General features: G+C 40.2%; 1 long non-coding RNA gene across 1 annotated transcript; it reads left to right on the top strand.

The window, feature by feature from the left end:
- The first annotated feature begins 1,180 nt into the window (after positions 1 to 1,180).
- Positions 1,181 to 18,783, top strand: LOC119878720. The gene is made up of 3 exons (XR_005387091.1): positions 1,181 to 1,219; positions 8,380 to 8,476; positions 18,604 to 18,783. It is a non-coding gene; the product is annotated as an uncharacterized LOC119878720 (long non-coding RNA).
- Positions 18,784 to 19,493: the final 710 nt, after the last annotated feature.

Here is a 19,493-nt window from a genome sequence, read left to right as displayed (position 1 = left end):
CCGGCTCCTCGCGGGGCCCCTCCCCCTTGGAGGCCTTTTGTTTCTTTATTTCTTTTTCCCCGTCTTCCTACCTTGATAGAAGCGCAAACTCTTCTCACTGTAGCATTCCAGGTGTTCCCTCTAATTCTCAGGGGCCGAATTCATAGATTTTCAGGATAATTTGAAGGTTTTCTAGGTAATTTGGTGGAGACAGGTGATTTGGGGACCCTACTCTTCCGCCATCTTGCCCCTCCTCCTTGAAATTGTTTCTAATAAAAAGTAAAAAAAATGTGGGAAAAGATAAAAGAACTTAAATTCTGGAAATAACTCCATGTTGTGATAGAAGGAAAACGAATTCTAAACAAAATTTGAATTGAACATTAAATTTGATGTGAATTTGGAGAGACTCTGGTTACTATTGCTATTTTTCAGAATAGAGGAGGATATTTTTGTTCTTGATAGATTAATGCTAGTACTTGAAAAAAAAACATCTCAAAGACTCAAAATAGCCTATTGCTTTGATCTTTTAAATCATGGTGTTATTCAGAAGAAGCTGGAAAGCAAATGAAATTTTATTCGATCACACACATGGTACATTTAATTATAGGCATTATTTAGGGGATACATGAAAGCATTCTGTTGGTATCTTTTGTTTCTTCCATGATAAGAACAAGGGAATTGTTTTCTGTATGGGGGAGTGGATATAGTTTTCCAGAGGATAATGCAATTTAGAGGCTCTGTGTGTTTTAAGTGTTTCTCAGGGTTGATTAAAGCCTTGCATTTGGATTGGAAAGCTAATACTCATCTGCGTAATGAATATCCTTTCATTTCATGAAAGAGAGACTTTTCTTAAGTAGAAGTTACAGTCATGACAGGATCACACAAAGGCAGGTGGCAGCGTGCCTACGACTGGCAAAAAGTTAACAGGAAAAGTCTTGGCATTTAGAGTTTGAGGGACATTCCAGACTTACTGAAAATTAGATTTTCTTGTGCTTTAATCTATCAAATTAAATATTCCTTTTAGAAATGTGCATATATTAATCTCCATTTTATCCCAGTTACCTAGAGCAGCATCAATAAATAACGGAAAAAATAAATGAAAAGTGAATAAATGAATAACAAAGTATGATTGAAATGAATGATCATCTCCTTTCAGTGATAATCAGTTTTACCCTTTCTTCTTGTATTTTCAACTTTCTAGAGCAAAAGTCAACAAACTACCACTGGTGGCCAAATTTGGGTAAGTAAAGTTTTATTGGAACACAATCATGCCCACTTGTTTATGTATTATCTTTGGATGCTTTCATGCTGTGATAGCAGAGTACTTACATACAGATTGCATGATCCACAATGTTTGCTATCTGATTCTTTTTTTTTTTTAAGATTTTATTTATTTATTCATAGACACAGAGATAGAGAGAGAGGCAGAGACACAGGCAGAGGGAGAAGCAGGCTCCATGCAGGGAGCCTGATGTGGGACTCGATCCTTGGTCTCCAGGATCACATCCCAGGCTGGAGGCAGCACCAAACCGCTGCGGCCACTGGGCTGCCCCTGCTATCTAATTCTTTACAAATAAATGTTTGCTGCCCCTGTTCTAGAGAATTATCAAGAGCTTAGAGTTTAAATGATGGTAAAGCCCAAGAGAGAACCTGATGGGGTTTGCTTCCAGGGTATGATTCAGAACAATGATTTCAGCTTCTTGGAGCCCCTTGAAGGAGAACTCATAAGTAATAGTCTTTCTGCGTGTTCTTCATACTCTGCATTAGAAAAATAGAATCCTCTCTGACTTCAAAATAAAGAATCTGAAATAGTTAACTGTTTACAAAAGTGTCAGAAGTTTGAAGAGACAAAACCCAAGAAGTTCACAAGTTAATAACTACAGAGAACTAATAAGACTATCTTTAATTCTGAAGAAGAAAAAGAAAAGATAAACAGTATTATTAGAGTCTATCATTGCTGCACTACTGATGTGGATGCTCTTGGAATCTAGCTGCCTAAGAAGGAGTGCAGGATCACACACATTCTAGCCAACACAGTTGCTCCCACTGCTGGAGGTGCCACCAAAAGATGAGACATACATGCTTTCTCTTCCCTCCACTTTTCAGACTCCCATTAGTGCCTCCTCATAGTGTAAATACAAAGAAGCCAGGTGGCAAGGGTTTCTGGCAGATGTAGTCGATAGGCTGCTAGCCTCAGGAGTAGAGACGCTGAATAGGAATGATGACCATGAGGCTGAGGGACGAAAGATACTATCTGCTAGAGGCTCATGACATCTGACCAGTTGGTCATCAAGTTAATATTTCCATAAGAAGACCCTCACAGGTAGTGGTGGTAGTGATGGTGAGTAGCGCTGAAATAAAAAAATAAAATAATAAAATAAAATAAATAAAATAAAATAAAATAAAAAACCTACAATGAGAGGAAGATGTGTACATAAAGTCAAAGAATTAAGAGTATGGTAAGTTAAGAGGACTTGAAATACTTTGCTTGAGAACGTGATGGAAAGAGAGGAGCACTACTCATGGAAGCTGGAGAGATAATATTGAGTGGGGCCAATCATGAAGAACCCTATGCCTATGCCTAATGTAAAAAGTGGCAATATAAATAAGACATAAGCTTCATTATGAGATTTTACCATGTTTTATTGTTTGCGGCATGATATTCTTCATTGAAAGAGTCAGATTCTAGCTACCTAGGCCAAACATCTATAAAAGGGGGCCAGGAAGAAATTTCCATTTTTATGATAATTCAGATTGATTAGTCGTGGCTGCCCAAAGATCTGAGTTGTGAAGGTTTCTGAGCAATCTCAAGGTTCATTGGAAAGAGTGTCATGATTAATTTATGATGTCTGCCGCCAGTACAGGAATAGCACAGTATGGCATGTGTTTGTTGCCATTATTTTTAATAATACATATATTTGGGGATAGTTTTTAATTTAGGAGTTTCCAAAAACAGCAAACAAGTTGTTGAGAATGAGTGCTGCATTTAGGTAGGTCCTCATTATACAGTTTTTTAGAAAAAAAATAACGTGTCCACAGTAGACCTTTTGTCTCTAGTTGTTATTAATTAAAAAAGAAAAATGGTGCTAACACGAATAAGTGTAGCTAAGGGAGTAGTTTTTGGCTGGTCCTACTCAGGCATACTTCAGTGGGTTACATGTTGCCTTGGTCCCATAGCATCCTGCCTGGGCTACATATGTTACTTTAGGACACTTCTCAAAAACTATTTGTGTATTATTAGTCTCTTCAACAAATGTTGGGAAAACTGGACAGCTACACACAGAAGAATGAAACTGGACCACTTCCTACACCATACACAAAAATAAACTCAAAATGGATTAAAGACCTAAGTATGAGACCTAAAACCATAAAAATCCTAGAGGAGAGCACAGGCAGTAATTTCTCTGTCATTAGTCATAGCAACATCTTTCTAGATATGTCTTCTGAGGCAAGGGAAATAAAAGCAAAAAACAAAACAAAACAAAACAAAAAACTATTGGGACCACAGCAAAATAAAAAGCTTCTGGATAGCAAAAGAAACAATCAATAAAACCAAAAAAGACAACCTACTGAATGAGAAGATATTTGCAAATGACATATCTGATAAAGGGTTAGTATACAAAATACATAAAGATCTTATACAACTCAACACCAAAAAAACAAGTAATACAATTAAAAATGGGCAGATGACATGAACAAATATTTCTCCAAAGAAGACTTACAGATGGCCACAAGACACATGTGAAGATGTTCAACAGCACTCATCATCAGGGAAACACAAATCAAAACCACAGTGAGATATGACCTCACACCTGGAAAGTGGCTAAAATAAAACATGCAAGAAACAGTAGGTGTTGTTGAAAATGCAGTGAAAAATGAACCCATGTGCTGTTGGTGGGAGTGTAAACTGGTGCAGCCATTGTGAAAGACAGTATAGAGGGTCCTCAGAAAGTTAGAAATAGAACTATCCTATGATCCAGCAATCACACTACTAGTTACACAAAAAATACAAAACACTAATTCAAAGCAATACACAAACTCCTACATTTGTAGCAGCATTATCTACAACAGCCAAATTACGGAAGCAGCCCAAGTGTCCATTGACAGATGAACAGAGAAAGAAGATGTGGTATATTACTCAGCCATAAAAAGAATGAAATTTTGCCATTTGCAACAATATAGATGGATCTAGATAGTACAGTGCTAAGTGAAATATGTCGGAGAAAGACAAATACCATATGATCTCACTCATGTGTTGAATTTAAGAAACCAAACAAATGAACAAAAGGGGAAAAAAGAAAGAGAGAGAGACAAACCAAGAGACAGACTTTTAACTATGTAGAATAAACAGATGGTCAGTAGAGTGGAAGTAGGTGGAGGGATGGGAGAAATAAGTGACGGGGATCAAGGAGGGCACTTGTTATGATGAGCACTGGGCAATGTATGGAAGTGTTTAAGTCACTATATTATATACCTGAAACTAATATCACACTGTATGTTAACTACACTGGAATTAAAATAAAAAATATAATAAATATAAAAATATATATAATAAATATATATATTTATATATAAATATATATAATATAAATAATATAAAAGCTTTATGTATAATATATATAAAATATAATAAATATATATTTATTATATATATATATATGAAATCATGACTCAAGAGCAAGAGGATTGGACTGAGAATTGGGAGTTATGGGTTGTGTTTGGTCTACCTGTTGATTTAACCTCTAAGTTACTCAACCTCTTGTTCTCAGGAATTCTTCTCTACCCCTCTTGTAAAATAAAAATCTTTGTGTATTAATTACACATTAATTTCCATCCCTAGGATCACATGAGAAATTCTAAACATACTTTTGTTTTTTACATAGTAACTTAATTTCTAAATTGTTTCAACTTCATATTGGGAAAGCAAATTCAATCAAGTAAGAACATTACCTCAGCTTTCCTCAGGGGTGGATTTTAAATATTTTTTTTAATTTTTTATTTTATTATTTATGAAAGAGAGAGACAGCACACAGAGGGAGAGGGAGAAGGATAAGCAGACTCTCCCACTGAGCAGGGACCCCCAATATGGAGCTCAATCCCAGGACCCTGAGATCATACCCTGAGCCAAAGGCAGACACTTAACCAACTGAACCACCCAAGCACCCCAAGGGTGGATTTTAGAATAACAGAGACCATGCAGGGTCTTATGGAATCTGATCTCTTATATTTAATGAGCTCTCCATTGCATTTGTCTTTATCTATATACCCTCTTTCTGTCTGGGGTGTACACAGTGAATTGACTGATTTTGTGCCATACCATGCCATTGAGAATTTCTAGGCAGCTCTCAAGGGCTTTTGCTCTTCTGGTTTCTTCATACTACCCTGGAGCCTGGGCTGTTAAGCAAAGCACACATCCTCCCAGCTCTGCTTCCATAAACCTATCTTGGTCTTTGATCTATTTCACAGAAGTGGTCAAATAGATGCAGAAACTCATAGATCCACTGGCCTCTGCGCGCTCATTTGTGTCCTCCAATTCTTCCCCATCCATAGAAGTTGGGGCACAGTTACTATTTTGGGGTGGGGAGAGGGTAGGTATAAGGATGAGGAAAATCTTGAGTTAAACATTATTCTCTATTTGCTTCTGAAGCTACTCCAAAATAGCCTTTCATTGTTGACCCTTTATGTGTTAATGCGGGATTGATGCAAAAAGCTGTAGGTCTGAGGTATGTGTATTTTTTCAGATCATCCCTGAGGATCAGTTCTTTAGGAAACGGGCAATCACTCCCTTTTTCCTTTCCTCAAAAAAAGGAAATAAATGGATGACTTAGGCAGGATCCACATTCTGTACATGAGGAAGCAAGAAAACCAATGTGACCCAAAATTCACATAACTGGTTCATGGCAGAGCCAGTCAAGAACCAAAGATTTTGGTTATGAGGTCAGGGTACTTACCTCCAGACCTGTGCTTGTCCAATGCAGTGAGCAGGAAAGGAATGGGGACTAATGACTTGACCTCATGTGTCACAAAAGAAGATCTACAAAATAGCCAGAGGTAAGTAACAATTAGCCATCAGGTTAATTAACTTTATTATTCTGCAGAGAAATGCAAATAAAACCACCGTGTCATGCTACTCCATGCTCACTAGTATGGCAAAAATAAAAAAGACCGAGAGGCCTGGGTGGCTCACTCCATTAAGCATCTGCCTTTGGCTCAGATCATGATCCCAGGGTCCTGGGTTTGAGCCCTGATTTGGGCTCCCTGCTCAGCGGGGAGCTGCTTCTTCCTCTCCTTCTTCCCCTCCCCCTACTCATGTTCTCTCTCTCTCTCTCTCTACCATAAATAAATAAAATCTTTAATAAATAAAAAGTATTGTAAGTACCAACTGTTGTCAAGGATGTGGAGCAAACTGGAACTCTCATGCATCGCTGGTAAGAATATAAAAACTCTTTGGCAGTATCATGCAAATTTAAATACATATGCACTATATGATCCACCAATTCTACTCCTAGATATTTATAAAAGAAAAATAAAACACATGCCCCCAGAAAAAGTAATATAAGAATGTTTATTACATCCTTATTCATGACAGCCCCAAACTTGAAACAATCCTTCTGTCCAAGAACAGGACAACGGATAAAAATTTTTGTGCTCATACTCCAGAGTACTATTCAGAGGAACAAACTACTGATGCCTAGAACAACATTGCTGAATCTCAAAAATAGGCTGTGCAAAGCATGCCACATTTGAACAATTTACACACATTTAAACAAATACATCATGTATAATTCCATTTATGTGAATTCCTCAAGCAGGAAAACAACCTATGGTGGTAGAAGTCAGAAAGAGATTATCTCTGGGCAGAGGCAGAGAACTACGAAGGAATAGGAGGGAATTTTCTCAGGTGATGAAAATGTTCTGTGTCTTATTTTTGGTGGTGATGGCCGGGTGTGTTCAATTGAGTCAAGGGAGGAAGCTTCTCCCCACACTCAATATTTAGGGTGTTTACATTTCATTTTGTGCAAACTACACATACTATAGTAAAATATATCAGAAATCAAGTACTATAATAGTGCTGTTAAGAAAAGCAAGGTCTTGAAGGAAACCAAGAGGGACTTACAAATGTGGCTTCTTTAACTTAGCCAGTTAGTGATTCTCACCAGGTAAGTCTGGGCAGAAACGAGGACTCTGCCTATTAATTCGCTCCCACAAGATGGCTCCGACACAGGTGCTCAGAGGACCACACTTAGAAAAAATACTACTGACTCACTTTGCTGCCAAGATATATTTTTAATACTGTTTTTTAATGAGCTTCTCTTTGATTGATCGTTTTCCACTTCCATAATATTGGGTAACTCTCTGCCTTTCAGTATCGATACTGGTTTAAAAAATCCTGTCCTGTCTGAATACCTGGATTGGTTCTTCTCTCTGGTAAATTAGGTTTGATTAAGTGAACTCTCCTAAAATATTTAAATCTCATAATTAAAACACTGGGTGGGAATTCGAGGTCCCTTTGGGGTAGGTATTTGCTTTGGGCCAGGAACCTATGTCCTTGTCCTGTACATGTTGTTTTCCTCATACTCTTTCTTTCAGCTGAAAAGCAAAACTGAGAAAACATTCTCAGGCACAATGCCTGCCAAAAAATGTTTCCCATAATAGATGTTTGATAAATGGAGTTGGCTTGAATCGGAATGGATAGTTCAGGAAAAAGGAATAAAGGAGCGTTTGGAGAGAGCATGAGCTTAAAAAGATTTCAAACAAATGAAGGCACTTGAGACTTTCCTTCTATACCATGTATTATGTCTGGCACACATTAGCTACTTTGTTTTCTCATAAAATCCCTATATTTATAAAGTAGATACATATTATCCCCATTTTATAGATAAGGACAGAGGCTTGAAATGGTTTAGTGGCTAAGATCTAACAATTATTCAAACAATATTGCATTAGTCAGATTTTTCAAGTTCGTGAGGCAAAAGTGAACAACCAAAACTGTTTCCAAAGCTCATAGCAGCAAACATTTATTTGTGCTGGGTCAGCCTTGGTTCTCTGTTATTGTCTTCAATTTGAGAATGAAGGCTGAGAGAAGATTTAAACAGATCACGGAAGAGGTCACAAGTCAACCACCCAGAGGCTCTTACATATCTGCTAAGACATCACATCTGTTCTCTTCCCATCGGCAGTGGTTGACAACTCCTGATCCCCGGAGCGAACACTCAGTGTTACAGACTGAACATCTGTGTCCTTCCAAAATTCATGTGTTGAAATCTAGTGTGATGGTATTAGGAGTTGGCACCTTTGGAAAGTAATTAGGTCATGAGGGTGGGATCCTTATGAATGGGATTAGTGCCCTATAAAAGAGACCCCAGAGAGCAACTTATTCCTCTTTATCTGCCATGTAAGGGCACAAGGAGAAAACAGCGGTCTGCAACCCGGAAGAGGCTCTTCACCACACCTTGACCATGCTGGCATCCTGATCGCATACTCCTAGCTCTCAGAGGTAGGAGAAATCAATTTTTGTTGTTTAGAAGCCACCCAGTCTATGATATTCTATTATAACAACCTAAATTGACTAAGGTACCTAGGCAAAATAAAATACAATATACCAACAATGGTAATTGACAAAGCCACAATTCAAATTCCAGTTTGCCAAGTCTCGAGGTCCTTCTCCTTCCACCAAGATCATTCATTCCCTTACTCATTCACTAATTCTTCAATTCAATTTTTTTTTGGGGGGAGGGAATTAGTAGCACATAGTAGCTGAAAAGAGCTGATTTAGATCCAGAAAAAAAAGAAAACTGATTCTGAACCCCATCTCTTTTACTTATTAGCAGTGGAATAACTAGAATTATATCCCACCTCAAAATGGAGGTGATACTTTAAACATTTATCCTGAAAATAATGACATAAGTACCAATTGCTCTTGCGCAGGTGTGAGTACTTACATTCAAAGCCTGGCCCACATGGATCCCTGGAAGTTTTTTTGTTACCTTTCTGATACTTTCTCTGGTTTCCAGGGATCTCAAATTTAAGGATCCTGTAGATTAAGAATATGTCTGCTAAATAATTTTGGACACAGATTTTATTTTGACATCGAAATACTTTAAAACAACTACTATCTATTAGAACTATCATTTCATAGCAAAACCAAAAAGGATAAAAGATACATTTAAAAGTCTTCAGAATGTGGGACAAAATTTAAAAAGCAGCATGAATATGTATTTCATGTTATTGCCTTGCTTACCATTGTTTTCTTATTGCAAATTCTTCAGTTGGGAATGCTTCCCTTTTATCACATTGTAAAAAGAATTCACACAGGTATGATGATGAAAATTGAATTTAATTTCTTAACATTATTTCACCCAGTTTGGAATATTATGGGAAAACTGAGAGAAGCCGAAAATGTAACATCTTACTACCTATATTTCTCCCATCTACTGGTCCACAAGAAAAGCAGTTCAAGTATCCGGTGAGACTGCAAAAAATTACTCAGTAGAGTGTTAGCTTGTGACTTACATTTCCCCAAAATGGGCAGCCAGGAATATGCCTGAGCAGGATGGTAGGGATCTGAGGACGCTTTGTCATAGATGAGCATTATCTGAGGAGCAGTGTTTTGGAGAAGTGTCCTCCTAAATTCAAAAGTTGAAGCAACCACTCACTGGTGATAAAGGCACAGCCTGTCCTTGGGTCTGATTTATGTAATCCAAAAAATTTTATTGGGTGCCTGTTTATGTGTCATATACTATTTCTAGGCTCTGGGAATGTAATACTACACAAGATAAGGATCTAGACTTGTAGTTCTCATGCTGAGGCACAGCCTCTACTGAGCACCAGTGTTCCTATGTGAATCCAGTCTCTAAGGACTGCATGAAACATGGCAGCGTACTGCAGCCTTGACTGGTCATCCTTCCCATCCTTTGCTTATTCAGCACAGGATTAACAGTAGCACTACTAGGCTGTGGTAAGATGCTACTTGTTTAAATTCTACACTGTGACTTAATAGCATGTGACCTACATAAATCTGACCCTGTCACTCTCCTGCTAAGATCCTGATGATTGCAAGTCCATACCCTGGTGTTCAGGCTCTGAAAATCTGTCCTTTGACCAAACTCACATAGTGCCACTTAGCACACTCCAGACACATTAGTCTTTTTCCAGTTACTGCAATTAACCAAAATGTTTAAGTCTCAGGACTTTTGTCCAGGTCCTATTCTCCTTCTGGAATGGTCTTTCCTCTACTCCACACCTGGATGACTTCTATTCATCCTGTTGAGTTGAGCTTACATGCCACTTTGTCATAACTCTCTTTCTTGACTCAACCTAAGATGTGATCCCTTTCCTCCAATTAGTTATCTTCTTATAGCATCCTCCACTTTCTTCATCATGGGGCCTTGACTATAGGCAACAGATATGAATCAAGTTCTTTCCATGGAACACCAGCTCCTGGGTCTATTATGGGAAATTCCATATTAAATAAAATCCAGCTTTAGATCACCATCATTGACTCCACCATCAAGACTGTCACTTAATGATGAAAACTAACATTACCAAAAGGTTTCTCCACACTGAAATTGGGCCACATACATTACACAGATTACTTCATTTAATCCCACAGTGATCTTATAAGGTAGGTTTTATCATTACTCTCATTTTAATGACAGGAAAACTGTGGCTCAGAGATTTCCATTAAGTAGTTTGATGCCTTAAAGCTAGTAAGGGGTATCACAAGGATTTGAAATCATGAGTCTGACGCTAGCACCCATGTTCTTTACCGTATCTTCTTTGAAACGAGCCATGCCAGTGGTCATGAAGGAGATTCTAGGGTACAGGTCAAGATCTGTGCTTGAATCCAAGCCTTTCTAGACAGGGAGATTGGGGGCTATTTATTTAGGTTCTGCCCTTCTCTGGGCTGGCATAGTCCCTAGAGAAGACTTGGGTCTGCAGGAGAATTCATCTCTGAACAATAGGATTGAAACAAGAGCAACAAGACAGAGACTGACATTGTCAGGGGGCAGTAAGTAAATGCCCCCAAGGATGAGGATTTTATCACCTCCAAAACTTTTCATTTCATCCTCTTGCAGTTCTAACCCTTGAGAAATTATTCCTTAAATAGAACCAAAATTTATCTTCCTGTATTTTGTAGCCATTGGCCATGATTGGTCATTTTCCTCAGATTTCAAGGCAATGATTGTTTCTATTTCTTACTGGCCTGAAGCTCCCATTGATGAGGAAGCTCTTGATTATTTCAATAATATTAATGATATCTGATTAATTTTTCAATCGTACAGAGCCCCTTTCCCTGTATTTATTTATTTGATCTTCACAGCAACACTTTCCTGGGGCAGGATTAATCATCACTGCTTTCTAGATGAGAATACTGAAGATTCGAGATGTTTGATGGCTTGGACAAGTTAGTACAGCTAGCAAGAGGCAGAGTGAAGGCTAGCTTTCACTCCAAAATCACCCAGACTGTCCAAAGTGATCATTTCAAGGCTATTTCATCCTTATCTTATCTCTCCGGTTGCTTATTGGTACCTGGTGAGATATGCCCTGAATCTGATGTGACAGAGAGTCATTTGGGCTGAGGAGGGTGAGATTCTTCTCATCTGCACACCACTTACTATATATAAAACCGGCCTGGTTAGGCTGACAGGGCCAGGGTCATAATTTCTCAGGAAAATGACAGGCTAATGGAAAAAAGGTCATAAATATCATCAAATACAAGCCTGACATTTACCAAGGACAATTGTTTCATCATAAAAGTCTCAGGCTTTTTGGAGCCTTTCAATTAAGACCCCACAGGACATCCTGCCTCCTTGGTAAGGAGGCAGGAAAGGGAAGAAAAATAAAGTGTGTATATGTGTGTGGCGGTGGGTGGGGGAAGGGGGAGAAGAGATGGCAGATGAGAAGAGGAAGACCAGAGGGGACATGCCTGTGGTTTCAGGAGTAAATTGAGCTCCTAATTCTTTGTGGCCAATAGTGGGATTAAGAGTTCAAAAGGGCAGGTCATACAAGGGCACCGGGTCAGGCTGGGTCTTGCAGGGATGTGACCCAGGAAATGCTAGCAGGCTGGGCCCCCATACCTTCCCCAGCAGGCCTCCAATTAGGATTTAATGGCCAAATGTGGAATGCATTAGGAGTTCTGAGCAGAAAGTCTGTGTTCAAAGGAGCCGGATCCTCTTGGCTAAGTAGAAAAACATTCCTCTACGGTCAGTTTCCTCTTGGACCTTGCTAATTCTGGGGGTCTCACTGGCAGTGGGGCTTTACAAAGATCATGTGCAAGTGGCCTCGGCATAACCCCCCTGTTTGCCTTGAAGAGAACACAAAGAATCAGCAGATACACCAGCTCTATTTGATATTTGGGGCAATGTAGGGGTTAGCAAGAATTGTCTGACCCAAGATTCTCTGTCTTTGTGGATCTTGTCAGTGTGTATCTAACTGAGGATGGATAGTTAGAAAATGCCTTGTGTTAGTAGATAGGGACAGGTGTAAGATCCAGTTAAAATATACGTATACGTCTATATGTGTGTGTTCACTCTTCCTTCCTGCCTTTCTTCTTTTTCTTTCTTTCTTTCTTTCTTTCTTTCTTTCTTTCTTTCTTTCTTTCTTTCTTTCTTTCTTTCTTTCTTTCGTTTTTTCTTCCTTCCTTCCTTCCTTCCTTCCTTCCTTCCTTCCTTCCTTCCTCCCTCCCTCCCTCCCTCCTCCTCCCTTCCTTCCTTCCTTCCTTCCTTCCTTCCTTCCTTCCTTCCTTCCTTCCTTCCTTCCTTCCTTCCTCTCTTTCTCTTTCATCTGTCCTTTTACCCAGCTTTGTCACAGAGAACAACTCAAGCACTGTCCACGGATGTTGTATGTGTGTGTATAAGAGAGAAATGTGTAATCTGCACATGTGCATATGCGTATATGTGAATCTGTGTACACCTCTGAATGTGACTGAATATATGGATTAGGGAAAATATGTTAGCATCTGTGAAAATGCCTCTGTAAGTAAAGCAAAGGCAGTGGATAAAAGATCAGCTCTGTGCCCATGAGCATGCACACTTGCATATTTTGAAAGTGTGAATGCATATATACACCAATGCATGTCTCTATGATGATATATTTTGCTTTGCATACACAGCTTTGTGTGAACATGAATGATGCATTGCATCATGTCTGTATACATGTAGTGTCGTCTTTGTGTATATAAATGGTATCTATGGCACTTTTGTAGTCTGTATATTTGTGTGCAAATATGTAACAATGTGTAGTACCTATGATTCCAACATAAACTTGTGTGTGCATATGTATGATTACATATAATGAATGAGTACGTATAAGTCATGACTGGGTGACTGCACGAATATTTGCTTATATCTCTGGCAGGGCCTGAATTGGGGGTGAGACTGTGGGGAATGCGTCCAGTTCGGCAGATATGAGACTGTGTATGAGTCCATGCACTGAGTTAAAGAATGTGCCTATGTCTGTGTTTGTGGTTTCTCCAACCTACAACATGTGAGGATGAGTATCTTGCACTTCAGCTTAGAAGTGAGGCTCCTCCTGTCCTGGTCTGGCCCAGCATATCCTTTGGAGTTGGAATAAACATCCCAAGAAAATATGTCCCATTTCCTCATAACAGTAGTATATGGCACACACATGTACACATGCCCACACATACACCCTACATGCTATACACACTCTTTGACATAAAGCATATATATAAATGACTAAATGAATTTTATCTGGAGCTCTTAATGCTATCATGTTAGCCCTGAATTTAGGGCGAACTTGGTCTTGACTTTAACACTGTAATTCCCATACTCCAGGAAACCCTCCACTCCTGTACGACTGGGGTCAGTGGGTCCCTCTGCCTGCATGAGTTGGTGACAGACTATAGAATAAGGAAGCAGAGTCTGGACCCTTCCCAGGGAAGTGGCACAGACCTATTATCTTGTGTCTCTTCACAGAGGAAAACAAAAGTGCCCTGCATTCTCCCAAATAGCTCTATTTTCACAAGTGGAGGCTCTTGCTTCAAGCACAGCATAGAGGTTAACAGCATGGAGATTTGCAACTGCTGGCTCATTTTGGAATTACCCTGTGCCCCTTACAAGACACGTGACCTTGGCTAATTTACTCAGACTTCCTGAGTTTAGCTTCCTCCTCTGTAAAATAAATATAATGACTACTTCACAAGGTTATTTTATGAATTAAATGAAAACACATAGATGCAAAATACTTAAGTTACCCCATGTGGTATAAATTCAATAAATGGTACACATCATTATTATTTACCCATTCTTAAAACATATTTATTGAGCATTGGCAAATACAAGGTGTCTGCTAGAGGCTTGAAATAGAAATTTGCATAAACGTGGTCCCTTTCCTAAGAAGTCTTCAGTTTCTGAAGTTTACTAGTAAAAATTAGTAAGGACAGCTTTCTCTTTGTAATTGTGATAAGCTGAAAAATTAAGAAATAGATATATTTTAAAATATATGTATATTTTGTAATATACACACCTATCATATATGAGTAATATATATCGTATATATACTTTACATTATATAAAGCAATATATATACCTATGTGAGTAATATATATATTATATATACCTTACATTATACATACATATGTTATAAATAGTAACATTTACATATATACAGCAGCATGTATATAATATATACATATATACTGCAAAGGGTGATAGTTACGTACTCCCAGAAATTTTAACAAATCCTTATCATCTTCCAAAAGCAACAGCTGTTCCTTGAGATCTTGCTGTGGGCCTGGCAGTGGGCTAGGTGCCAGCGGACACTACGCAGAGCAAAGCAACCCTTCCATGGAAAGATTGCCTCCAAAGAATGAGGAAGGACAGATGGCCACAGACTGTTCTGGAACACAAACCTAAGTGTCAGACATGTAGAGGGAGGCTGCAGAGAAATCTGGGGGAAGTAGGGGGGCGGTTGCAGCCGGTGCAGCCAGAACAATGCCTCATTCACGAGGCAAGAAGCCAGGCACACGGTGTTATTAAGGAGCTCATCACCTTGCATCTGGTGCCTCCCTCTGTGTTAGACACCGAGGATAGAGAAAGTGGGGTCCGTACTATCGAGGTGGTCATGGTGGCTTTGGGGCCATAAAAGGTCACACAAATGATTATAATGCAAAATGGTATATGCTGTAATTAAGGTAAAGAAAGTAGAATAAACCTCTTATGGGTTGTGAAAGCCTTGTCAGAGTAAGGAAGGGAGAAACCTGAATCTCCGTGTGGGATGGATTCACCAGGCAGGGGATCAGGGGCTGGTTGTTGGAGGAGCTGTATCTGAGGGATTCTATAGTAGACACTCTACAGAGTGGGAATAAAAGGAACAACCACAGAGATTTGGAAAGGAGGAGGTACTCCAGGAGACAGGGAGAACCTCATGGCGGCCAGAGTATAAAATCCAGATTGAGCAGTCTGGGAATAGCAGACCTCTTCGCGTGCATTTCCCCAGGACCGCTATGCACCTGCCCCAAAAGCCTTTGGTGATTGTGTGTTTAGTAAATGAGGGAGTAAAGCAGGGACAGGCAGGTTATGAATGGCCATAATTGTCCTACTGAGTTTGCACTTTGTTCTGGAGGTAATGGGAAACCATGAAAGAATTTTAAGGAGGAAAATTATGGGATCTAAATTTATATTTAGAAATATCACTCTGTTAAAAATAGATCTGCCCTACGACCCAGCAATTGCACTGCTGGGGATTTACCCCAAAGATACAGATGCAGTGAAACGCCGGGACGCCTGCACCTCAATGTTTATAGCAGCAATGGGCACAATAGCCAAACTGTGGGAGGAGCCTCGGTGTCCATCGAAAGATGAATGGATAAAGAAGATGTGGTCTATGTATATGATGGAATATTCTTCAGCCATTAGAAATGACAAATACCCACCATTTGCTTCGATGTGGAGGACCTGGAGGGTATCATGCTGAGTGAAATAAGTCAATCGGAAAAGGACAAATATTGTATGGTCTCATTCATTTGGGGAATATAAAAAATAGTGAAGGGGAATAAAGGTAAAGGAGAGAAAATGAGTGAAAATATCAGTGAGGGTGACAAAACACGAGAGACGCCTAACTCTGGGAAAGGAACAAGGGATAGTGGAAGGGGAGGTGGGTGGGGGGTTGGGGTGACTGGTGATGGGCACTGAGGGGGGCACTTGGCAGGATGAGCACTGGGTGTTATGCTATATGTTGGCAAATTGAACTCCAATAAAAAAAAAAGAAGAAAGAAATATCACTCTTGCCTCAGTAGGGTGATGGTGGGGCATCAGAGATAGGGGAGGCACAACCAGGGGCAGAGAAACCAGGTAGGAGGCCTCTGAGGTCACCTTGACATCACACTTTGGACACCCCAAGGAAGATGGGGGCAGGAACCATGCAGAAGAGCCACCCAATCGGCGTTACTCTGCAGAAGTGACCCTGGACAACCACTAGTTCCTCAGATCCCCATTCATATGTGAGCGGTGCTCTCATTCCCTCCAACTGAAAAGCACAATCTGAGATCTTTGAAAGAGCGATCAGGCTTCTGAGCACATGTGATTCCATCACAGGACCACACTAAGGCCATGCCCTAGGCCAGGCAACACAGGGTCCTAGGGGAGAGAAGCAAACAAAATAAAACACAGGGTTTTTGCTCTGGCACCTGCACATTCTATTCCCAGTTCCCAGCTCCTCCACTTGGTAGCAGCCTGACTCTGGCTGAGTCCCTTTATCCTGGTTTCCTGTTGCATGAAGGGGACCAGTGATGGCAGCATCATGGTGTTGTGGGGATTTGCTGTGGAAAATACACGTGGGAGTCTCTTTAGGATCTTCACACCACCATGCAGATACCAGATATGAATTATGCGGAGACCCTGGCCAGGCATTGACTTTATGAAAACTAAAAGGCTAACTTGATTTTCAGATTACCAGCCAGAGGAAGACGTATTCTCTTTTATCCCCAGGACTCCTGAGTTCTCTCCTGTCTTCCGCAGGACAGTTTTATTTCTAAAGACTGCTCTCCCCCAGCACCATACTGTAGAAGAGCTCAGGCATGAAGTCAGGAGACTGAGGGCCTGGCTTCTCCATGTGAATGCTCCCCTGGCAGTTATTGGAGGGGGCTGAGATCTCTGGGTACCCTTAATGTAACAGCCCAGGAGCACACAGCCTATACAATATCCAGGCCGAAATCTCCTGTTTACTGCTCCTCTCATGTGTGTGACTCTACATCCTTTGCATAGGCTTTATTTCAACTAACATTTCATAATCCCTCTGCCTCTGTTTTTCTTAGATTATCCAAGCACTAGCTTTCTCTCATCTCAGTGGCTCAGGGAGCACTAGAGTCCCCACTGAAGTCAGCAGACATATGTCCTTGATTAACAAGAAAGTCACATGGTGGCGAGGGTAGTGGACACAGTTTGGATCCATAAAGCAGCTTAAACTCCATTGAAAATAGAAAGGCTTTGTCCAGAGTTTTGGGGTTTTGTTTAATCACGAGAAGATGTTGCAAAGGCATGACATGGTGCAGCCAGCTTGCTGTCATTGATGGAGGTGGCGAACCACAGACTCAGTGTCACAGAAACGTATTGTTTGAGCAAGGCTGTCAAATCATCCAGCATGACTGCTCATGAAATATCTCCTTTCAACATGTACTTGTAGAAAGCATCCTGCTAATTCCAGGTACTTTATTAAGTACTGGGCCCATAGTAATGAAGGCTTGATCCCCAGTCTCCAAGGTGGGAGGCAAATACATTTGCTCATTTCATCATTCAAAGAATATTCATTTGACACCTACTACATAACAGGCATCGTTCAATATTACAAGGATAAAATAATAAAATATGGACTCCCTATGCTCATGGAGCTGACAGTCAGATGGGGAGACAAACATTTTGAAATATTAACAAAAAGATTACACCTCTATAAAGACAAATTATAAATGTATGAAGGAAATGGGGACCCTCACCTAGTCTGAAGGATCGGAGAAAGTCTTTCTTTAGGAAGCAATATTTGAACTAAGATCCAAAGAATTGAGCGAAAGTCAACTAGCCAAGATGAGGATTGGGAAAGGTGTTCCAGGCACAGGGAACAGACTGAGAAAGGGCTCTACAGTCAGGAAGAAATGAGAGGCAGTTGGTGTGGCTGATGCTCAGGGAGAAAGAAGAGAGTAGAGGGAGTTAAGTCTGGAAAATGCTTAGAAACTGTACAAGAGTTTTGTTACTCTCTCAAGAATGGTGGGAAGCCTTTTAAGGGTCACAAGTGAGGGGATAAGGGATCATATTTGCAATTTGAGATGATAACTCTGTCCATAGAATAGAGAACAGACCGGAGAGGGCAAGAGGGGAGATATTTCCTTAGTGTAGGAGGGTTTTCATGTGGTTCAAGCCAGGGTACCAATGGTTGGACCATGGCAGAGACCACAGATATAGACAGAGTTGACCCAACCAGAAAGAATGAATCCAATATAAAATGCGAGGTGCTATAATGAAGATGAGCTCCTGTTCTCAAAGTGCACCAAGAGAGTGGTTTACAGATGAGGAAAACGAAGTTCACAAAGCAGGGATTTGCCTGAGATCACCTAGCCAGTGAGTGGTAAGTTCATTTTTCATCTGTCCATCCTGTTTTTCTGCCTTCCAGCCCTCTGCAAAATGGAACCACAACTCTGCTATTCATCACCCATCCAGCACCAGCCCTTGCACAAAGTGTTTCCTGCCTTCTTTGGCTCTAACCATCCACGTTTTCTCAAAGCCCTTGAGTGGCCCATAGAGCCATGACCTGCAGAATCTAACACACATCTTTGTTTCAACCCCTGAGCCCATCTGGGCCTCATGCAATATCTTGTGAAAATAAAAGCAACTAAGTCATGGGATCCACTCATGTGAAGAGGTTGGAAGAAACCTCTTCTGTCTCATAGTAGAGAAAGCAATAACTGAGAAACAAAGTTCAAGCATTTCCCTGCACAACAGACACTGAAACTTTGGTTGACCATTATGCAAAATACCCCACTGCTACTGGGTACCAGGCAATGCACTTTGGGGATGCATTTTCATGACTCTTATTAAGCTTCTCTGAGCTGTAGGTATTGTTGGCCTTAATTTTTTGCAGAGAGAAAAAGTAAGCATTTCTCTTTCCCTTCCACTGGAACATAAAATCTGTGAAGACATGAATGTGACCCATTTGTTCGTCTCAGAGAAATAGGATCTCCAGCACAAAATAGGTGCCGAATTTATGGTTTTGAATAAATGAATGAGAATAGGCCAATTAAACAAACTACTTAAGACTATAGAAGTTTTAAGTGGGGGTAGAAGGAGCATGCTGGGATTCATTCCCAGGTCTGTTTGACCCCAAACCCCATAATCCTTCCATTATACTATACCTCTTCACTTGGGAAGCAGGGAGAGATGCACTAGAATGTCTGGCCCCAACCTTCCTCAGTGTACTGAGCTGAAATCAAGACCAGAGGAGAAGTGACTTATTCAAAGTGTCCCAGGACATTAGCACCAGATCTGAGAATCCCAGTCTCCTGG

The sequence above is a fragment of the Canis lupus genome, unplaced genomic scaffold (genome assembly GCF_011100685.1).
Source record: "Canis lupus familiaris isolate Mischka breed German Shepherd unplaced genomic scaffold, alternate assembly UU_Cfam_GSD_1.0 chrUn_S1857H2054, whole genome shotgun sequence".
Classification (NCBI taxonomy): Eukaryota; Metazoa; Chordata; class Mammalia; order Carnivora; family Canidae; genus Canis; species Canis lupus.
This window is presented reverse-complemented; position numbering and strand designations above follow the sequence as displayed.